This window comes from Mauremys reevesii, linkage group 5 (genome assembly GCF_016161935.1).
Source record: "Mauremys reevesii isolate NIE-2019 linkage group 5, ASM1616193v1, whole genome shotgun sequence".
Classification (NCBI taxonomy): domain Eukaryota; kingdom Metazoa; phylum Chordata; order Testudines; family Geoemydidae; genus Mauremys; species Mauremys reevesii.
In genome coordinates, this window is record NC_052627.1 from 128513094 (window position 1) to 128534390 (window position 21297).

At 41.6% G+C, this 21297-nt stretch overlaps 1 long non-coding RNA gene across 5 annotated transcripts in view; it reads right to left on the bottom strand.

Moving 5' to 3' along the window:
• Positions 1-21297, bottom strand: part of LOC120405930 — a 105763-nt gene that overhangs the window by 47877 nt on the left and 36589 nt on the right. For 2 of the 5 annotated variants that reach the window (XR_005598999.1, XR_005598997.1), the window contains 2 exons: positions 9864-9896; positions 2503-2586 (listed from right to left, as the gene is read on the bottom strand). The exons of 1 other annotated variant lie outside the window; for it this stretch is intronic. This is a non-coding gene — a long non-coding RNA (uncharacterized LOC120405930). The remainder of the gene's footprint in view (positions 1-2502; positions 2587-9863; positions 9897-21297) is intronic. 2 more of the 5 variants (XR_005598998.1, XR_005599000.1) reach the window with 2 other exon arrangements.

A 21297-nucleotide genomic window follows, 5' to 3' on the forward strand; every position in this document is an offset into this window, starting at 1 on the left:
GAAAAAAGCCACAGAGGGCCCTAAGCCAAAGCTTCAGATCCAAACACCTCCAAATTTTGAGATGGCTGGATAGGGATCCAAGAGTAGCCCCCTTCTGCAACTTGCTGAACCAATACATCAGATAGGCACTTAGATACTATGGTGATGAGAACGGTATGAATAGACGGATGGACAGACGGAGTCAATAGACCTGAACATCCTCCAAATATTGAATGATAACTCTGTATCCAAACATTGTGTCTAAATGAAAACAATATTAACATGCATTTGTAATTACTGACCAAGGAAAAAGGTCCATTTCAACTTATCAAAGACCACTTTTCCCTGCACTTGGGATGATTAAATTGAGTTGCCATTGTCTAGTAACTACCAATGGTCTGTAATGGAGATTTTATGTGCAAACCATAGATTCTATTCCCAGGAAGGGACCATTATGATTATCTAGTCTGACTTTCAGTATAGCACAGGCCACAGAACTTCCCCAAAATAATTCACTTTCAACTGGAGCATACAGATTTTGGCCCCACTGTACAAGGCACCGTTCAGAAACATAGCAAGTACCCAGGTCGGACAAAGGGTAGAAGAAAGAAGTTGTCTCCATTGTACACGTGGGGAACAGAGGCATAGAAATATGAAGTCATTTGCCCAAGGTTACACAGGAAAGGTGCAGCAGAGCCAGAAATTGAACCCAGATCTGAGTCCTAGCCCAGTGCCTTAATGACAAGTTCATCCTTCAGTCCCTTGCAATGTTAAATTGCAGCAAAATAAGTCCTTAGCACCTCATTACTACCAAATCCAAATTCCCCCTCCTCCCCAGAAGTTAGGGCAAAGGGGATCAGGTTGCGCATTTCCAATATCTAGATCCAGCTCCACATTTTCTCTCTCAGAATTATCCCTAACCAGCGAAGGTTTTTGCACTGTTACTTCTTTCCCTTTCCACTCTCACTTCCCTTCTTCTCACCCATCCTGCCCCTTGCCTTAGTCAGGCAAGAATTTCCTTATGAAAGAAAAAAAATACATACATTATGATTCTCCAGCATGTGACTTGCACTTCCTTGGGGAAGGAAGCTGCAGTGGCATTTGCCAATACATTGATCTGGATAGTTTTCCTTATTACAGATTACAAAACAGACCACTGCACGAGATGCAATACTCACCAGCCAAAGTAACAATAATAATTAGTTGCACCTGAAGTCTATACATCTTTGTTTTTACTTTTAGCACCCTTCCCTCAAGGATGTCAAAACTCTTCACAAATGTTAAAGAAACCCTTACAACACCTGTGGGAGGCAAGTTATATTCCCCCACTTTACAGAGGAGAAAACTTTGATCTAAAGACAAGTCACTGCCAGACTGGAGAAATCCTGCCATCCGCTCTCCCCATGCCCAAATATGGATGCTCTGATTTTCAGGAGGTTCTGAGGGCCCATAACTCCCACTGATGCCAACAGGTGTTGAGGGAGCTCTCCACCTCTGGAGTCCAGATCATGCGCACACTGTGCATTATAGTATAAAGATTGAATATTTCTATGAATCAGTTTGCTTCTTTGATATTCCTTCCTCTTTTCCTATTATCAAGTAAGCAGCAAAGTGACAGACTACTCTCAGAACTGAAAAGTGCAGTCTCATCCCCAGAAAGTATCACATCTTCAATAGGATTTTAAATGAAAAAAAGGGTCGCCATGCAGTTACATTAGGATAATACTAGGAATCCTGCCGTGAAATCAGTATCCAGGACCACTTTTGGCTTAAGCCCTGCAACTGGATCTGCACTTGCAAATCCAATTGATTTTAATAGCAGTTCAGTGCATGGGTTGATTGCACATTCAGTCTCACAAGAAGACAGACTCGAGTCTTAAATAAAATACTATGGGCCAAACCCTGCTCTTAGTTCCACTGGTGTAAATCTGAAGTAATTTCATTGACATGGAACTGGTGTAAATCCACAGTAACACCATTGATTTCAATTACATCACTATGGATTTATAGTAAAGCAACTGAGCAAGATTTGGCTCAATACCTTGAAATCTATTAAAAATGCAGAGTTATATTGGAAATAACCAGTGACAAAGAAGTCCCTCCAACTTTCACATAAACACTGTCTCCATGACTGTAAATTAACTGTGGCTGTCAGATTTTGTGGCTATGTCTTAGCACCTGGCTTTTTTAGTGTGGATCTCCATGCCACAATTAAACATTGAGGCTCATTAATCACAGCTTTCATGTGTAATTACATTATAGTTGAAAACTATTCCATAGCATCTGTGTTTTACCAACAAGCTCTTTTGTTACTGTATCTACTTTCGCTTCAGCTAAACTCACATGACTCAGTTCTAACCCCCGCCCCCTGTTACACCAGTGCAATTCTGTGGTTGTGCAGGTGTTCTAGAGGACAGGATGAGGCAGCATAAAGAGGAAGAATGTTCTTTCAGGAAAGGCATTGGGGAAGCTGGCTGCATGACCTTCTGCAAGTCATTTAAATTCTTCATCACAATTCCTTACCTGCAAATTTGGGATAATAATGTTTCCTTCACCCTGTGTCTGTCTTGTCTACTGGGACCATATGTTCTTCAGCGTGGGGAGTATCTAAACAGTTTATTAAAGTTAATGTTTAAAATTAAATAGACACAAAGGGAAGGTACTGTACATGCGGGGTCCGGTACTACATGTCTTTAAAGAACATGACACAATGAGATCCTGGCCCATATATATCACCGTAATGTAATATATAAATAAACTAACAGAATCTGGCCCATGCTTAAATGCTAAGACCTTTTCCCAGAGTGCAGTGTGTATTCACCATGGAATTTGTATGTCTTAGCAAAGGGGTTTTAAATTGCTCATTATGTGGGGAAACTCCGCCAACAAAAATACTTCTTTTCATTAATCCAAATACAATGCTAGATAAAAAGAAAGATAGTAGCATTTTAGTCCAGCATGTCATGTTTCTTTGAGATACTGTGGGTGTGATAAGTACTGTAAGAACAGTGAATAACTCAGAGCTGACCAAGGGCAGCTATAAATTACATGGCTATGCTTTTACCAGTTCCTCTTCTACGGAAAGAGGAGAATGCAATAACTTGTTTCCTTGGACAAGTAAACCCTTTAAAAATGATCCTCACTTTCTTTGTTGGATACGACGACACACCCCCTTTCATGTAGCTTTAACATGGCCCCAGCATCAGTGGGACTGAAAATTGTTGAACACATATTACGCATGATGCAGCTCTCTGATTAATGTTGCACCAAAAACCGAGACTTAAAGAGTGTGAAGCAAAAAGTAAAATGGGCTTTAATCCTACATTTAAAACTTACAAGGGAATTCTTTTCCAATTGTGATAGATGAACCTCATGAGCACAATTATGTATTCTGTCCTTGAGGATGAAAATGTTCAAGAAATTGTTCTTATTACTTAAGGGGGAAAAAAATCCTTGGAGAATGCAGAACTCTTTACAGCTTCATCAGTCCCAATCAGTGGGAGTAACTGTCCACTGATTTGCTAACAATTCCTAACAGCATTTAAAAAAAAAACTATTAAATGTCCTGAAAAATGGGGAAAAATACTGTTCAGATATTCAGTCCTGAAAGGCATAATTTTTAATATTTTAGGTCCTAATGCACTCTTCACTCTCAGAGTACAGCACCTCAAGTACTCGGTGTTAAATCAAAACATCAGAACTTCAGATTTTCTTCATGCATCACTAAATAAAACAGGTTATCTGTTTAGTTGATAGCTCTGCCATCAAAGTCTGGGATCTCAGACTTTGTGAGCTACATAGGGTCAGGCCTTTTTAGTACTCTGACATGTGTGACTTCCAGGGGAAAAAAACACCAAAACAAGTGTGCTATAGGGTCACAGTTGCTGCCAGAATTTCCTCTAAGCCAGCAAATGAATCCCTCAGCATGATGCTAGTGGGCATCAACCTCCCACCTGCTCCTTCCCACTCATTCGTCATGGGCTGCTTCCTATGGGTGTACATGCTCCTTTACTCCTTATAATTATAGTGCCTGAGCATCTCAGAAATGTGGAGGGATTTATCTTTGCAATGCCGCTGTGAGGTAAGGAAGTATGGTCTCTATTTTACAGAGTCAGAGATGAAGTGTCTAGCCCAAGATCACCAGGAAGGTTGAGGGAAAAGCAGAGAATTAAATCCTGACCTCCTGAGTCCAGTACAGTGCCTTAACAAGACCAACCTCCTACCCATTCTACTGCTACATTCTCCTCAATGGCTTCTTCCATCCCATTTGTCCCCGTATCTAAGCTTCTCCTTCCCTTCTAGTCTTTACCACTAATTTTTCCAGTCTTCCTTGGATGCTCTGTCCTTCCCTATGTCCTGATCTACCAGATACTCTGTCCCACCAGATAACACTGTTCACTCTGTGTCCTGAGTTCCCTGGGCAGAGAATTTTCTCCAGGAATTGAAATTAGAGCTGGTGTTCAAATTTACGATGTGGAGGGGAAGGATTAGCTGAGGGGTGAGAGCGAAGGTGGGTTGTATGGCACCATAGTAAAAACTGAAAAAAAACCCCACAATTTTAGAAATCTAAAACAAAACAAAAAAAAATCAACCTTTTAAAAAAAATTAAATTGATTTTTGAAAAATAATAAAAATGTTTAGTACAGAAACGCTGAGATAACGACCTCTTGAGATAGTGACAATGTAAAATAATGACCTTTGCAAATAATGCATTTTAAAAATTTTGGCCTACTAGAATTACATGTCTATAATGTTACCAATCACAAATCTAGCGTTCTGGAGCAAAGTCACTAAAACATACTAATTTAGTTGTCCCAAGAATGAAATTATACAAATTTCTTCTACATATGCATAAACTTTTAAAAAATTTCAATTAAAAAAAACAAAGTTAAGCCTACTATGATTGCCTGGTTGCTGTAAGCAAGTTTCATACGCTTTCTTTGGCAAGGCGATTCAGTGCTAACTCACGGTCCCACATTTTAAACATTATAAGATACCAAGAAACATCGGCATTTGAATTTCTGATTTATTGTTGTTTATAAATCATAATTTTAAATTAGGTGGGCCAACATCGCTGAAATGAATGCGCAGACGTCATAACAACCACAGCTGTGTGAGAAAGCTAGTCTTTGTTCATACTTTTCAAACCTAGCATGTTTTTTCAGGTACAAGTATATTATCATAGATATGCTTTTAAAGTGTGTATTAATGTTTCAATTTCAATTCAAATTGCCAACAAACAACTAAATGGCATTTTTTTTCCAACCAAAACATTTTTAAAGATAGTCATTTTCCAATTAGATCTAAGTTAGCAACACTGCATGATGTAACTAGTTGACCACTGGGGGAGATGGATGAATTCAGGAGGGTGTGTACACACACACACACACACACACACACACACACCCGAGGAGGGTACAGGGAAATCCTTGCCTGGGCAGCAGAGCGCATTTCACAATGCAGGTGGTCATCAAGTTTCCTAGAGGTTGCCTAGTCCATTAGGACCCAACCCAGATGAGCTTCCTACAATAGCAAACATGGTGTTAGTTTTGTAAACACCAGTCTGCTGAGGGAAAGGGAGTGGGTGTTGGTTTGGATGGAAGGAGTGGGGACCTGGAAAGAAGGGTCTGGGTGAATGGCCAAATTTCAGAGTCCAACCTTACCACCCAAAGAGACATAATCTTTAGAGGATTGTAACCACACTGGATTTTTAACTGGATTTCACTAGTCAAAAGTGAAAGGAACCCATCACTTGTGATTTTTGAAATTTCTTGCAAGCTTTGTTCAAGAAGGTATGAACACTGTACCACTGCCATAAAACAGAGGTAGTAGATCTGCACTCATTGACATCTTCCCTTTCATTGCAGGATGGCCACACAGCATAATGGTGCCTGCAAACACAGAGCCTGAAATTTTAATCCTGAACCAGCTACCGACTGAGGCAAGTGACAAGAAGTCACTTCACTTTCTTGTGAGCCTGGAAAGACAGGTTAAAAGGAAGATGGGCTCAAGTCACTAAAATCACTCCAAAGTTCACAGGTGTTCACATAGCCTTTTACACAGATAGGAACCAGATCCTGGTTCTGGGCTGTTTGAATCCAGGGTTTTGGTCCAGGCCCATCTTTAGTAAAGTTGAGGCCCTAACTGGTGCTCAGACCCCACAGTTGAATTCAGTATAGTACTCAGCAGCTGTCTTCCACCTCAACCAGTGGCGTTAATGTGGCCATAGTTCCCCTCTCACCAGCCCCTTTAAACAGGGGAGTGCTACTGCCATTACAGGTACTGCTACCCTATCATCTCTAGATGCCCTAAGGCAGTGGTGTGAGGGATACACAGGCTCCATATACAGATGTCAGCCCAACAACTCAGAGTTTGTGATTTTGTTGCAAAAATGCAGGCCCTCTCACATAAATTAAGAGAGTCTGTTAGCTATAGCAATATTGGAATGCAGCCACTAGAGGGTGACAGATGTTGGACAGGGCTAACGTTCCATCCAACAGGAGATTGTGGTACACATGCATCAGACAGTACATTTCAGTGCGCAAGAAGCATTCTGACTATGGTGCCAGAGGGGGATGAAGGAGTCCAACCCCCCAAGTCATCACTATAGTGGTGGGGGATGGGGCGAAAGAGTTGCATGGAACACAACCATCTGGCACCCTCTCTCATTGTCCCCACAGAACCTTAGCAGGGCCATGCTGTCACATTAATAAGAAGGATTTGTTTAATTTATTGACTCATTTGCACAAATGATGGGTGATGTTTGTGTGCCTGGCCATGACATCTTTGCTTAATACATCAAATTAAGAAATGTTACATTCAGCTTCATTAAATGATCTCCTTTAATTATGACAATGGATAACTATGGTCATTAAACTAAATGACATTTGTCAACATCAGCAATGATAATGCATAATAAACAAGACAGAATTGACACTGATTTTTTATTGTGCGGCATTCCAGTTAGTGGCAGGTTAGAGAAGCATGGAAAACAGACAATTCACTGGGGAGGTAGACCAGTCCAGGGAACCATCCAAAAAAACTACATCTTTCAAAAACATTCACAAAACAAGAAAAATATGATTTAAAAATGATGGAGGGAAAATACCATCTTAAAGAAATCAGCAGTCACTATACTTTACTACTATTCTTTTAGCCTGAGTTTGTTCACCCACACACCACTACTTTAGTTCAGGCCTCACATCGGGCCTCTGATATAAGGCTTCATGTCTCAGGCTCCCTTTCTATACCACACACACACACACACACACACACACACCTTAAAATTTTGTAATTGGTTTATCTTATGAGCCATCCACAGAACCAAAATCTCATTAATAAGAGATAGTAACATGCTTCAAGAGAATGGTTATTCCATTTTATATTGCCTCCAGGTATCCTACTTTCTCTCTGATTGGGATTCAGGGTAGAACTAGAGGTTTGTTTGAACCCTAAACTCAAAACAACATTCAGGCTTGGATTGGAGAGGCACAAGGTTGAACGGAGATGCTTTGGAAACTAAAAGGAAAATATTTCACATGAACCTTTAAAAATTGAAATTACTGAATCACACAAGCTCAGATTGGATCCTGTTCCTCGTTAATTAATAATTCTTTGCTCCACAGTGTAAATATGTTGAGTCTGAATAATCCTTTCCTTCTGGAAGTAGCCAAGCGATACAGTACATATTTACATCTTCTGGTCATACTTCACCCTGTTCCATTAAAATGTATGGCAAGGTCCCAGAGTCTACATTACCTGACAGCCCTCAAATAGCTAAAGTATGTGCTGTATATTATAGCACAGTATGGTCAGCAATAAAATATGGTGGTTCTCTACTACTGAAACTGCTAACCCTGATCTCCTTGTCTGGACAAAGGAAGAGTAAAGATCCTGTTAGTATTCACTCTGTGTTTGGGTTCTCCATGCAAGTATAGGTAATTGTCTATGTCTTGCACTAGACTAAATGAAGCTGAAATCACCACTTCAACTTTCTTTAGGCATAAGCCCAAATTGCTCCCCTCTATTACCTGCCTGACTGCTCATTTAAGAATTGGCATGTCAAAAACAGAACGCCGCTCAAGTGCATAGTTTCTTCAGGGACATGGCCTAGCTTTGCTGATTTAAAATGAAAGTGCACTCTATCATGGCTTGCTAGCTTTTAATCAAATAAAGCATTATTAGAAAAGATTAAAAGAACCAATTATGTACTGCATGGTCACATGATGACTAAGGGGGATCTGATACCTATCTCCATGTATTTGAAGAAAGTAAACATCAAAGAAGGAAACAAATTGTTTAAGGTGGCACAAGGGAGATGCCATTACTCCCAGGTGTATGAAATTAAGCCAAAGGAAACTTTGGTTGAATATCAAATGGCAAGAGCTATTAGATGGTGGAATAGCTTCCCAGAGAAACTGGTGGTTCCATCAGTTCAGCTATTTAAAACTAAACTGCACAAAGTACTGGAGAATATATTGACTGACTCATTAGTTGGGGTCAAGGTCTTGGTGAGATACCTGCAGGCCATATGTAGTGGCTTAATGAACCAGTGGAAAGATTTCAGCTTTGTATGTAATTGGACACTGGTTCTTCTGCCTAGTGTCTTATGGGCTGGATATAAGTTGCTGACTGAGGTTCTCTGCCCTGTGCTAGATGATTATAACGGTCACTTCTAGCTGTAAAAAAAATCTGACTCTTGGGCTAAAATCTATGAATAGTGAGGTTATAGTTAAAATGGTACAACTTGCTAATATGGATGTGATTATACCAGTATAAACATCTTTCTGCAGGCACATGTTGATATAAAAATCACATCCCTAACCAAAATAGTTAAGTTAATACAAAAATACACATGTAGACCAGCCTAATAGGGAACAGATTTACAAAGGGAGATTCCGTAAAGAAATTGTTTGCTTGCTCATTGGATGGGGCAGAGAAAGTAATTTGCTTGTCTTTTACCAGGTCTAGCATACATATCCCCTCATTCCAGCTTACTCCATTGGCCAGCACAGAGAAGGGGTGAGGCTAGCACATTCCCCATCCTCTGGCCTATTCCCTTTCCACCAGATTGTGGGAGCAGTACTGGGTTCTCAGCTCCTGCTTTTCTGTCCCACACCCAGGTCCAAGGTCTGGTGTGGCCTAAGGCAGCTGCAAAGGGATGCAAAGGAAGGAAGGGTCCTTGCTTCCCCTTACTGTGTGGTTGTGTGAGGGCCAACTATAATCTAGCTAGCTGAGAAAGAGATTCAAAATGACTGCTGCTAATATCCTAGTTATAGAGGAGCAGGATCAGCCAATCAGGAAGCCAGAACTAATCCCACAATATAGGCTAGTGACCCCAAGCAACCCAGTGAGCTTGAAATCTGAAAATGCAAGTGGGCATTTTTTTCCCTCCACAGCAGCAAATATTTCACAGAAAAAAAATCAATTTGTCAAGCTGAGCTTCCCATTTATAAAGATTGGTGCAGCCTTTGCTGCACTAAACCCCTTTTTTGCTATGCACTGTACATTCTGTTTTAGACAAAAATACTTATGTCTAGTGCCTTGTTTCTAGCCAGATATTACAAACAGACTGGAAACGTGAATTGATGAACTGCCCTGTTCCATCGAACAGTGGGAAAAGAAGTACTGAAATTAGAGACTGAGGAAATGGTATATAGACAGCAGATTTATGACCAATCCAGCGGATAGGGGACATGGAACATGCTTAAGAACATAAAATATTTGAACTCTTTTAAAATGTTGACCCTCAAGAACATTATGTTCACTAAATAAGAGTTAGGAAAAAAAAACCCACACAGTTCATCACGTCCAAACAATATTTAGATTAGTTCAGAGTATGAAGCAGAACTGGGTGAAGTATTCTCAGTGAAACATTTACTCACCTCATTTAGCCCCTCTTTCTGTGTGCAAATTATCTGCAAACAGAATTAGAATTTAAATTAAAAATAGAATATTAAATTGGACTACAATTACAGCTCACCATCATAGAAGAAGTTATAGGTAGACCAGGGTTAAGCCAGGAATGGAGTTAAAAGTACAGAGAAGCAGTTTGTGTGTGATGCTGTGGAAAAGAGGGAGTCAGTGGAGAAATGGAAAAAGGGAGGGCTGCGGGGGCGGAAATATGATCTGAGCAATGAGTTAGGTAGATGATCTTGCTGCAGCATTATAATTGGATTTAAAGGGACACAAGGGCATTTTCCAAGGCCACAAAAGCAGAGGAGGTTGCAGTAGTGCAGATGCAAGATAGTGAGGTTTGGGAATACTGTTTATAACATTCACTCATTACAAAATGCTGTGATGTGTGTGCAGAATAGAATTAATTACAATTGTGAGCATGTTCTCTATTTCCTCATATACAGTATGGGGCCTTATTGTTTATAGTAGTCAGTTATGAGAGAAAGGGGTAAGAGGAGACTGGTTTGTCTTATTTCTTCCATGCAGTGCCCCCTAAAACCCAATTCCTCTCTATTCCCAAACTTAAAAACTGCTTAAAGCAACTGCTATCTTAAAAAAAAAGAGTCCCACACCTTTATTGTTTAACCCGTAAACATTATTTTAAGATTAGAGCATGGTGAAAGGAGAATTGAGGCAAAACTCATCTAATTAGTGCTTCATTATAAACCCCCCAAACTAGGTCACACTACAACCTCAAAGTTGTGGTCATACTAACAGAAAGGCTCACTAATCTTCAGAAAGCCTGGATTAAGGTCTCATTTCTGGAAGAACCCATCTGTAACTCAGTGGTTTTGATCCCAAGAGATCAGGCCAGCCTTTGAAGAATTAGCTGATCCGGTGCCACTATAAGAATCCAGATGGATGGACACACACCGGTCTTAGGTCTATTCAAAACTGAAAAACATAAAAGGGTTCTCAAGAATTCACATCAACCTAAAGCTACAGATATTTGCCTTTCCAGGTAATTTCAAAGCATTTTTTGAATGACAAAGTCACTCAGATATCAAATGCAAGCAGAACCTGTTATGACATGTGTTAGCACAACCTTGAGCAGCAGTAGCTAATCGGTTAGTGGTGTGGGATATAGTCTAAATCCACAAATCCTTACTCGTGAATAATCAATTTGTTTAAGTATTTGTTTAAGTAAGTATTACTCATATGAGTATATGTTGCAAAATCCTGCCTGAAGTTTCAAGACATTGGGCCAGATTCTCAGCTGTGTAAATCAATTGAAGCCCATGGAGCCATCCAGATTTACATCTACATGAGATTTGGCTTCTTATATTACTGAATAATATCCTTCTAGGTATCAGAGCTAGAACCTTTCCTTTTCAAATGGAAAATCATGATGTTGCAGAAAAGCCCATTTCATACAGTGAACATGGCACTTCCCACTGTGCCCGATCTGACTTTAATAGGCAGAGAAGTATTAAAAACTGATTGCCAAGACTAAGAGGCAATGGGAATTGATGCTGGAAGTATAAAATGGTGGGCTAAGAAAAATTGAATCCTGTGTGGCACAGAAATGACAAAGTTAAGAGAATGGAACTGAAACTGCGTGCGCCAGATTCATGGCTGGTGTAATTCCAATGAAATTACTAGGGTCAGGATCACATGGATACAAGTCTGTCATATGTTGTTACATCACAGGTAAATTCAGTCCATGTGACTTGACATATCAAGTCAACTTTCATTTGCATTTTCTTTCTACTACAGATAATGAAGCAAGTGGGTACATCAGGAACGGATAGAAAAAAAAAATCAAACTAGATACAAGGAAATGTCTTTTCTTTGTCCCCAGAGAATCCCAAATATGTGAAACAGTCACTACACGAGACATAGTCACTCTGACTAAATCATTCTAAGCTTCTGCATGAAACTCTTAGCTGTTCTCTCCTGGGGACTGGCTTTTCAAGCCACTAAATTGTCTTTTGTTCATACCCAGAAACATGTATTCTTATTTCTTAATATTCTATTCCCAGCAGGCTTTCAATACACTTGCCATTCAGCTGTGTTGGAATTCAGTCTTCAGCACAAGGGGAGGCCAGTATACAAAGCCCAGTCTAATTTAATCTAGCCCTACATTCAGAGAGTGAGGAAGACTGGCCCCATGGGACAGGGTACTTAGCCCAGCTATTCTATTTAGTTGTCATCCAAGCTAACGCAGTGGGGCTCTTTGTCACCCTCTGGTGGCTAGATGGTATAAAAATGACTGCTATCACTTCCAATTTAATGGAATTGGCCCTTTAGTTCAGGGATCAGCAACCTCTGGCACGCAGCTCGCCAGGGTAAGCACCCTGGCAGGCTGGGCCAGTTTGTTTACCTGCTGCATGAACAAACTGTGGCTTCCACTGGCCACGGTTCACTGTCCCAGGCCAATGGGGGCAGCGGAAAGTGGCGCGGGTGAGGGATGTGCTGGCCACGGCTTCCCGCCTCCTGCATTGGCCTGGGATGGCAAACCACGGCCCGTGGGAGCCGCAATCAGCCAAACCTGCCAATGCGGCAGGTAAACAAACTGGCCTGGCCTGCCAGGGTGCTTACCCTGGTGAGCCGCGTGCCAGAGGTTGCCGACCCCTGATTTAATTCAAGCAGCAGAGACCTGTTTTTAGAACTAGAGGTTCTGGGTTCAGGCTTCACAGATGGCCTGTCCAGGGATGGTCATCACATCCTAATGCAAGATTCAAATATGCAATCAGATAATATCTTTATCTGAAACTAATGAGATGTATCAGTGGTCGATAAGGAAATACCTTGTTATAATTAGAATGCTTTCCTAGACACTACCTTTTTAACTATTAATCTAACTGATTAGGTAAATTACTTTCCCTCTGTCCAACCCCCATTTTATTCTAAAAGGACCCCCCCAAGAACTGAACAAAACCATCGCAGAGACTATGACTTGTCTAGTAAGTCAGGAAATGTCATTTTTTGATTTACTAGATAGAGGGGAAAACAGGCCACAGTGTAGGCAGGAAAGGTAGTGCAAAGCTTTCATTCCATTCCCCTCATCCTAAGTGGGGCTTTGTTACGGCTACATCTACATTAGGAACTAGGGGTACAATTCCCAGCTCACGTAGACATACTTGCAGTAGCCAAGCTAAACGCAGTAGTACAGCCACAGTAGCAGCAGACAACGGCACCAGCTAGCCGTCCCCAAGTACAAACCCGTCTGAACCTGTTGGGTAGATACTTGGAGTGGCTAGTCCATACCACTGATTCCCTGGCTACCACAGCTTCGCTATTTTTAACACACTAGCTTAATGAGAGCTAGCACACGTATGTCTATGCGAACTGGGAACTGCACCTCCAGCTCCAAAATTAGAAAATGGCCCCAGGAGGAAGAAACTGCACCTGGGGGTATGTGTTGTGGAGGGGAATCTCAGCCACGCCATCTGACATGGCAGCACAAATTTGCTGTGGTGCAGCCAAGAATATTGTCTAATGAATTTAGATTTAGTTTAAAAACTTTTCTAGAGAGGAAAAAAATCCCATTGGGCCTCACCCTTTTAACAGGCCCAAAAGGAAGGTGATATGTCACAGACTTGCCTTTGGTTCCAAATATCTTTAAATTCCGATGATAACTCCGCTGTTTTATTGGAAGGGGGGAAACAATTGTTTTTAGTGTTTAATTAAACCGTTAACTAAAAGGTTAAGATACACCTTTCAGGAAGATCTGCCTTCAATAGTGACTGATATGTTATGAGAGGTAGAAAGCCTGCAATAAGAATATAAACCGCTAATAGAGGAGATACTGAATAAACCACTCATGCTTGGAGTTTATTGAAAGATAATTTTTGGTACAGTACTTCCAAAAGGTAGTGAATTGAAATCAATATTCAGTAAAAACCAGATTAAGAGACTGAACTGAAGAAATCAGGAGTCACTCAGTGGAACAGACACAAACCTTAAGAACCATCCTAAAAGCATAAGGTCTTTTGAATTCAGGGAGAGAAATTCTAAGGGCAAACCCTGTTTCTTCTCCCCCTGCACTGACACAAGCTCCTCAAGTAAAATGAACTTTAAAGCACATACTTTTGAAAGAAAGTATATTCAAAAAGCAGCCGGTTCAGAGGTGACTTGATCACAGTCTGTAAGCAACTCCGTAAGGAGAAGAAATCTGACACTAGTCTTTAATCTACCAGGCAAAGACATCACAAGATCCAATGACTGGAAGTTGAAGCTAGAAAGAGTCGAACAAAGTAAGGGGCAGCTTTTTAACTGTAAGGTTAATCACCGTTAGAACAATTTACCAAGTGGTGGATTCTCCAGCACTTGGAGTCTTTAAATCCACAGCGACCCTTGAGGAATTACCCTCACCGTTACAAATTTGCAGCTCATTTTGAGTCTGAATTTGTCTAGCTTCAACTTCCAGCTGTTGAAGAGCCCATTATCAAACTTTAGTTCCCCACGTACGTACTTACAGGCCATGATGAAGTCCCTCTTTTACCTTCCCTTCGTTAAGCTAGACCCAAGGAGCGCAATCTGTTTTTATCGCTGTAAGGAACGTCTTCCAATCCTTTAATCATTCTTGGCTCTTTTCTCAAGCCTCTTCGATTTATCCACATTCTTCTTGAATTGTGGACACCCAAACTGGACACATTTTGTGATCATAGCTTTGACATGGGAGAGCTCTATCCTAGCTGCCTGGTTGTTGCAACGTCATGCAGTTTTGTTATCAAAATGGATTGTTTATTCCCATTAAACTATGAAACTCAGAGGTCTCAGGTACTTCTGAGTGCAGAGGTACTTCTTTAATCTCCTGAATACTCATACTAAACTTGGAAAGCATAAGACTGAAGAGAGTCCAGGGACATATATGCTGAAGGTTCTGACCATACAGGATGGCCAAGCATCTTGACGAAGATGCAAGTAAAGTAAACTTATTTTTAATGGACTATATGCTACAGAATTATACAATAATGGTTCAAACTATACCAGCCCTAGCACTGAAGACCTTACTCAGGGAGTATGGGATTCTGTTTTCCCCTTAAAAGATACTATTGTATATTACACTATTCAAGAACACTGTGATGTAAAATTGTAGTTTTATAAGGCTTACTCTTGAAGTTTTTATTCAGTATGGGCGATAATCCAGCCCCGATTATCAAAGTGAACACAGCATATATAGACCAACTGCACCTTCTTTGCATTGTAAAAGGGAAACGGCCCTTTTCAAAAGGCCCCCTGAATAAGAAATAGTTTCTTTAATCTTTTACAGACTGTTTGTGCTTTAAAAACATTTTTAGTGGTGTACCTTTAACAAAACTGAAACACACCCCTCAGGAAGACTGCTCCCTCCACCATCATCCCTCCTTACTTTCTTTCTCCTGGAAATGTGTTTACTTGTGGGCAGTGACGTATTCCAGAAATTTGCAGCCATGGAATCCATCCCCAACTGCAAAATTATTCTCCAGAATTTAAGTTTTCCTGTACATGCTGGAGGGTGGGGGGAGGGGGCGGGGAGGATTTGAGTTGCCTAGGCTAAGGTGAAGCAGACCCCCCCCACACTCCCTTTCCTTCCCCCTCCAAACCAAAAGGGCACAAATACATTTGTCAAAGTGAACCTTGAAATTTTGAACCAAGTGTAACCGATGCCCTGCTGCCTTCCTGAGTCTGCAGAGAGTCTCACACTATAGCTCAGAGTGGAATTAACTGGCACTATCTTGATGGGATGTTAGTTATGGAACTTTAAAGAAGGCAATTTAAATAATATTAAATATTAACTTTAATGTGATCAGCATGGAAATCGTTAACAGACACAGCTAAAATGCTTATCTCACTGTCCTTTTTCCATTATTGCAGGTTTAAAACAGGTTAAACAAACACCTAGCAGTGATGATCTAGGTTTACTTCACCCTATCTCAGCACAGGGTGTTGGATTTGATTGCCTCTCAAGGTCCCTTCCAGCCCTACTTTTCTATGATTCATACCTCCCCAGGAGCTACAAGTCCCAGGTGTCCCATACTCAGCTGCCAAAACCTCCAAATTCTCTAACCACTTCTATAATGTAGATATAAATTCTTACTTTTTGATATGCCATAGCTTTTGGAACTGGAAATGTGGAATAAAAGTAAAACAGTGGGTTTGATAAAAAAAACAAATACAAGGTCTACTGTACTGATTATTTTCAGTTCCTATTTAAATTCACTCAACCCTCCCCTTTTTAATTCCACACAGAATTTCTAGTCTATTATGCCACATGGCTGTAGGATGTAGCTACAACTTGAGGCAGAGTGCAGAGAATGAAAAGTGGTGTATGAAGCTATGGAATTAGGATCCCCTCTGTATAATTCACTTCTACATTTCTAAGAGCTCTTCCTGGGCTGATCACAGCATACATTTTGTTCCCAGCCTTGCTGCAGCTTGTAACGAAGGAGATGCACACACCGTGCTCTCGCTGAGTCTTTTCCTTGTATCTAAACTAAGGTTATGTACACTACAGAGTTAGCTCATGCTTTTACCCACCTGTTGCCTATAGTCCCCTCCCATCCACACACAAAGCCCTCTTACCTGAGTTTAGCGGTGCTTTCAGCCTTGGCTATCTGGCATGGCTTGGGGAGTGGGGGGATGGATTAAAGCCCAGATTCTTCCCCCCAACTCCCCTCCTCTGGCTGGTTCAATTTGTGGTGAGGTCACAGGCTAAATTTCTCGAGTGCTGATGACTCTCTATGTTCCCACAATTCCCTTCTCATGCTCAGGACATGAAAGTTCTCCCACAAGTCACTGGGAAAGAACGCTAGAGCAGCTTGGCTTCTTGCAGCACAAAGGACCATTGGCTATACCCCTAGACATCCTCCGGGCACACATGGGAATACAACTCTAATGAGGACCCAGTCACTCAAGTAGGGCTTTGCAGTGTGGCTGCTCACGCCTAGTCCAACTCTGCCACAGAGACAGATCCTAAAGTGTCAGTCAGTTCCTTCATTACATAAACACTAGCCACGGAAATTGTGTTTCCTAGCCATACGTCTTGTGTCTCTTGTCTCCTGCTCAGCTTTTCGGGAGCTAAACTGGTTGTCAGTCAAGCCAGCTTGCACAAGTTTTCTGAAGCTAAAGCAGCGGCAGAAAGCAAAAGAATTTTGAGTAGTTCAGCGAAAGACATTTCCTCAGAAAGGCAAAAGTATTTGTTTGCATTAGGTGAGCAGCTGCACTTTTATGTCCGAGTGTTTCCCTTGAAATGGAAAGCACAGAGCAGAATTCTGTGTAAGCATGTTTAAACATGTGAGAAAGCTTTTGCTTCAATAAATAGCCATAAATGTCAGCTGAAAGTTAACCTTGTTGTTTATTAAATGTATGTTAATAATGTTGCTGGAGATCTAGGTACATTATTGATTGCAATGTAAATTGGCAACTCCGTGGTCTCTAGTTGCCTGTCAATCAAGGCTGTGCAAGCTGGCAGAGGTAAAAGACAGAGAGAGAGAGGAAATTAATTACAGAAAACACTGTGGGAAGGGTAGCCAAGAGGGAAAACCGTTTGCTGGTCTTTCTAAACTGTTCCTTTTTATGCAGCTGCAACAGGGATGTCAGGGCCTTCCAGCCCATCTCCAGGACTTCCCACCAAATCCAGAAGAAAACAGCAGATCCAGCTGCTTCTACACTCTCTACAGAAAGAGCAGCAGCATTAACCAGGAGTAGTTTGTACGGGGGTGGGCCCTCAGAACTCCTTCCATGAAACAGATAGCATTAGCTACAACCACAGGTGCTGAGGTAGGTCAGGAATTCCCTGCATACCCCCCCACCTACCCCAGCATGAGATGGGTACTTACAAGCAGGGTGCATCATTATGCAATACAGGGAGTTAGGGTGACCAGACAGCAAGTGTGAAAAATCAGAATGGGGGGTGGGGGGAGAGAAAAAGACCCCAAAATCAGGACTGTCCCTATAAAATTGGGATATCTGGTCACCCTACTGGGAGTTCTTAATGTACGGGAAGATTTTGGCAAACCAGTAAAGTGCCTGAAACCACTATGGCTCATTGCTAAAAGCAGCCTAGTCAGCAGTCTCAGCTTGACCAAGGCAGGAGGGGAGGGGGTTTTGGGTGCCACAGAAAGGGCAGCTTGACCCCGCATCCTTCCTGATAAGAATTGTGTTGAAGTTGCTGATCCTGCTCTTCTAAAATGCATGTATGTGCCCCAGGAATGTCAATTGAGGCCTCAAGGCTGCAAACTCTGGAAAAACCCACACCTGGTTAATCAATCATCAGAAGGAACCTCTTGCTTGACCGTTGTAACTGCATACTTAAGTTTTCTTTAAGGTACATGTCATTCTATTACTAATGTATAAATAAAGGGAACAAGTTTGAGGGAGTTGGACTCTCCCTCTGGATACATCTCGTGGTCCCCCACTGGCAGATGGAAGATTTGGCCACCAGAAGCCTGCCGCTGTGTCACTCAAGAGCCACACTCAACTTTGGTAATTATCAAGGGTTGGGGGTGTTTTACTAACCTGTTGCAGATGTGTGTAAGTGCTTGAGACTAAGTAAAGTGTAACTTTAAGTGAAAGCACTCTTGTGTTGTCCTGTTTGTGCCAGCCATCTATTGGTTGGACGGCCACACCATCTCGCAAAGAGTAAAAGTTACCAAGAGCTTTGGGTTGAAAGAACTCCGGGTAACATTGAATGGTCATACTACTCAGCATGACTAAAGGTCGCAGAATAAGGCACAAATTATTTTTACACAACAGTTTGGGTGAGCACCTAAGCCAGTCATGTCTTGCAATTGCTAAATTCCAATTTTTCTCATTAGCAGGACTTATTCACTCGGGGGGTGAATTCATCCCAGTAGTAGCAGGGAGGTGCAAATATTGTGTCCTCGAACTAGTAAGGCAGGTCAAGCCACAGAACATTTTAATGAAGATAGAATTTGTATTTGCACCATTGCCCTCCTGGCTAAGATTTCACCATGATGAGGCAGGCTTTGCTTGTGTAACAACTGCCCTCTGGCTGACCCAATGAGGATTGAACCAGGGACCTCAGTAACTAAAAACATGGGCTGTTCCATTTTGAGCCAAAGCTCTGTAGTTTGGGGAGGGAGCAGGGACTATAACAACTCATCTCCTCTGTGGATTGGCACAGAGTGTGGAGGGGGAGGGGGCTGTAATACCCACCCACCAAGAGTTTACTCTTGCAATCAGAGTTTAATACGAAACTTGCTCCCCCCCACTGTACTCTTCCCTAGTCAGCCCCGCTCATTTTTCTGGTTGTGCTGGTTCTTCTTATTGTCTCTTCCTTTGTGGTAGGGAGAGAAGTCTTGCACCATAGCAATTGCCCTTTCTCCTAACCCAGAGCCAAACCTAGACAAATGGAGTTGAATTAGCTTATTTTATTCCCACGTTATGATGTTTATCTGACAGTTGCTACATGTTACATATTTAGCTTCTGCATATTGCTTTAGCCTGTTGAAGTGCTATTTTGGGCATGACTATGCTGTATGGAGTAGATGTTTGATATATACTGCACAATGTATGATTGTATAACAGTAGCACCTAGAGATTCCAACCAACATTGTGGCCCCGTTGTTCTAATCTACAGACACATAGCACAAGACAAACTCCCCGCCCTGAATAGCTTACAGTCTAAAGAGACGAGACATACAAAGGGTAGAGAAAAAACAGGCAGAGGACAGACAGTTAAAGAACCTAGCTCAAAAGAGTATATGTTCAGTTGCTCTAGTCACTGTCTCTCGTAGAGGTATGCTGGTAATATTTTTTGTCACTTGTATTTCCCACACATCCAAAAATTCCTTCTGAATTTACACACCGTCATTTTGTCTTTTTTAACATCTACATAATGCCCTCACTCTTAAAGTCAACTAAGTGTGTCACCACTGGGTAAATTTCTGCTAAGGCCTCTTTTAACACTAGGTCAAATCCCACTTGGTCCTTGAAACTTGTAGCAACTCAAAATCAATTTTGCTGAACTCTGCCTCACTGCTCCCCAGATTATCTAGGATAGGCGAGGCATGTTTTTAATGGTCTCCTTTGCAAGCATTTTAGAATAAGGATTTATTTAATATTTAAAACTGGTTTAAAAAATATTCCCATGGTGACTACACTTGAGGATGCCTAATATACAATATTAGAACTTCTGTTTGAAGGCCTTGGGACTGATTCTGCTCTCTTACACCAGCGTAATGGTAGCAAAAGTTGAATCAGAATCAAGCTCATTCTTTTGGGCACCTATACATTTGGAATGCAAAGTTCTGTGGCTTGTCTATTTTTGCAGTAGAGCCCTTAAATGGCCATTGAAAATGGTTCCTCTAGGGCTAGCCTGAACAAGGAGTGATGCATAAACAGCACCAGCCAGTGAGGCGTTATTTTTTAGATACCCCTGTGAGAAACAATTGTCTTTTTGCTGCTCTGGCAGTGGAGGTAACCGGCTGTAGCTGGCTCAGCCACACTGGCTGATGCACTGCAGTGGGGAAGGGGAGGCAAAGGCTTCACCCTCCTGCTCTGGGGTTGGGGAAATAATTTTTAGAATACTTGTTTCCCCCTCTATATGCTAAGAGATCCCTGCTGTCTAGGGGATCCCTGCTGCCAAAGCATCACTTTTCCTCTGACACCATCAGCAATGCTGTCCCGAAAAAAATCAGCAAGTAACAGAATGATTGGGGTGAGAAGAAGGGCACATGCTAACAAGAAAAAATAGTGTTTCCCTTACCAGTGGCTTTGCCACCTGGGAAAGTGGGAACACCAAATTTGATCTTGGCTTTTGATGTGCATCATGACTGCTTATTATGTTATCTCAAAGACACTCCCAAAGCCCAATCCTTAACCACTCTAGCACATGGGCTGGCAATCTCAATACTTAATGTCTCTCATAATAGTGATCATCCGTTCACTAGGGAATGAGGCTACAGGACACCTGCTGGTTTCAGTGGTTATTGGATAAGACCCACAGGGGCCAGTGCTACAACACTTGCTCATGCTAAGTAGTTCTTCCTTACATGAGCAGTCCCATTCACATGTGAAATAAAAAAATCTAATTCAATGAGACATGGGAGTCTAGAAACCATTGGCCCAATTCTGGTCTGTTACACTAGTTCCTGGGACTGCTATGTGGGTAAGTACTATGGATGAGGAGCAGGTGGTGCAGAACCAAGCTTTTCACATAAGCCTTTGAATAATCACCCATAGAGAACTGCTTTCAGGCCCTGGTCCTCCACCAATCAGGCTAATGGGAGCTGTTTCCATTTGCTTTGATAGGCATAAGATTGGCCACCCAGTCACTAGTCACGTGAAGCTTGATCCTGCACCGGTGAAGTCAATAGGAGCTTTGCCTTTGTCTTCAATGGATCCAGGATCAGGTCTTGGAATCTGATGCAAACCAGAGATCTAGCAGTTACCTATTATGAGTTATCCCCT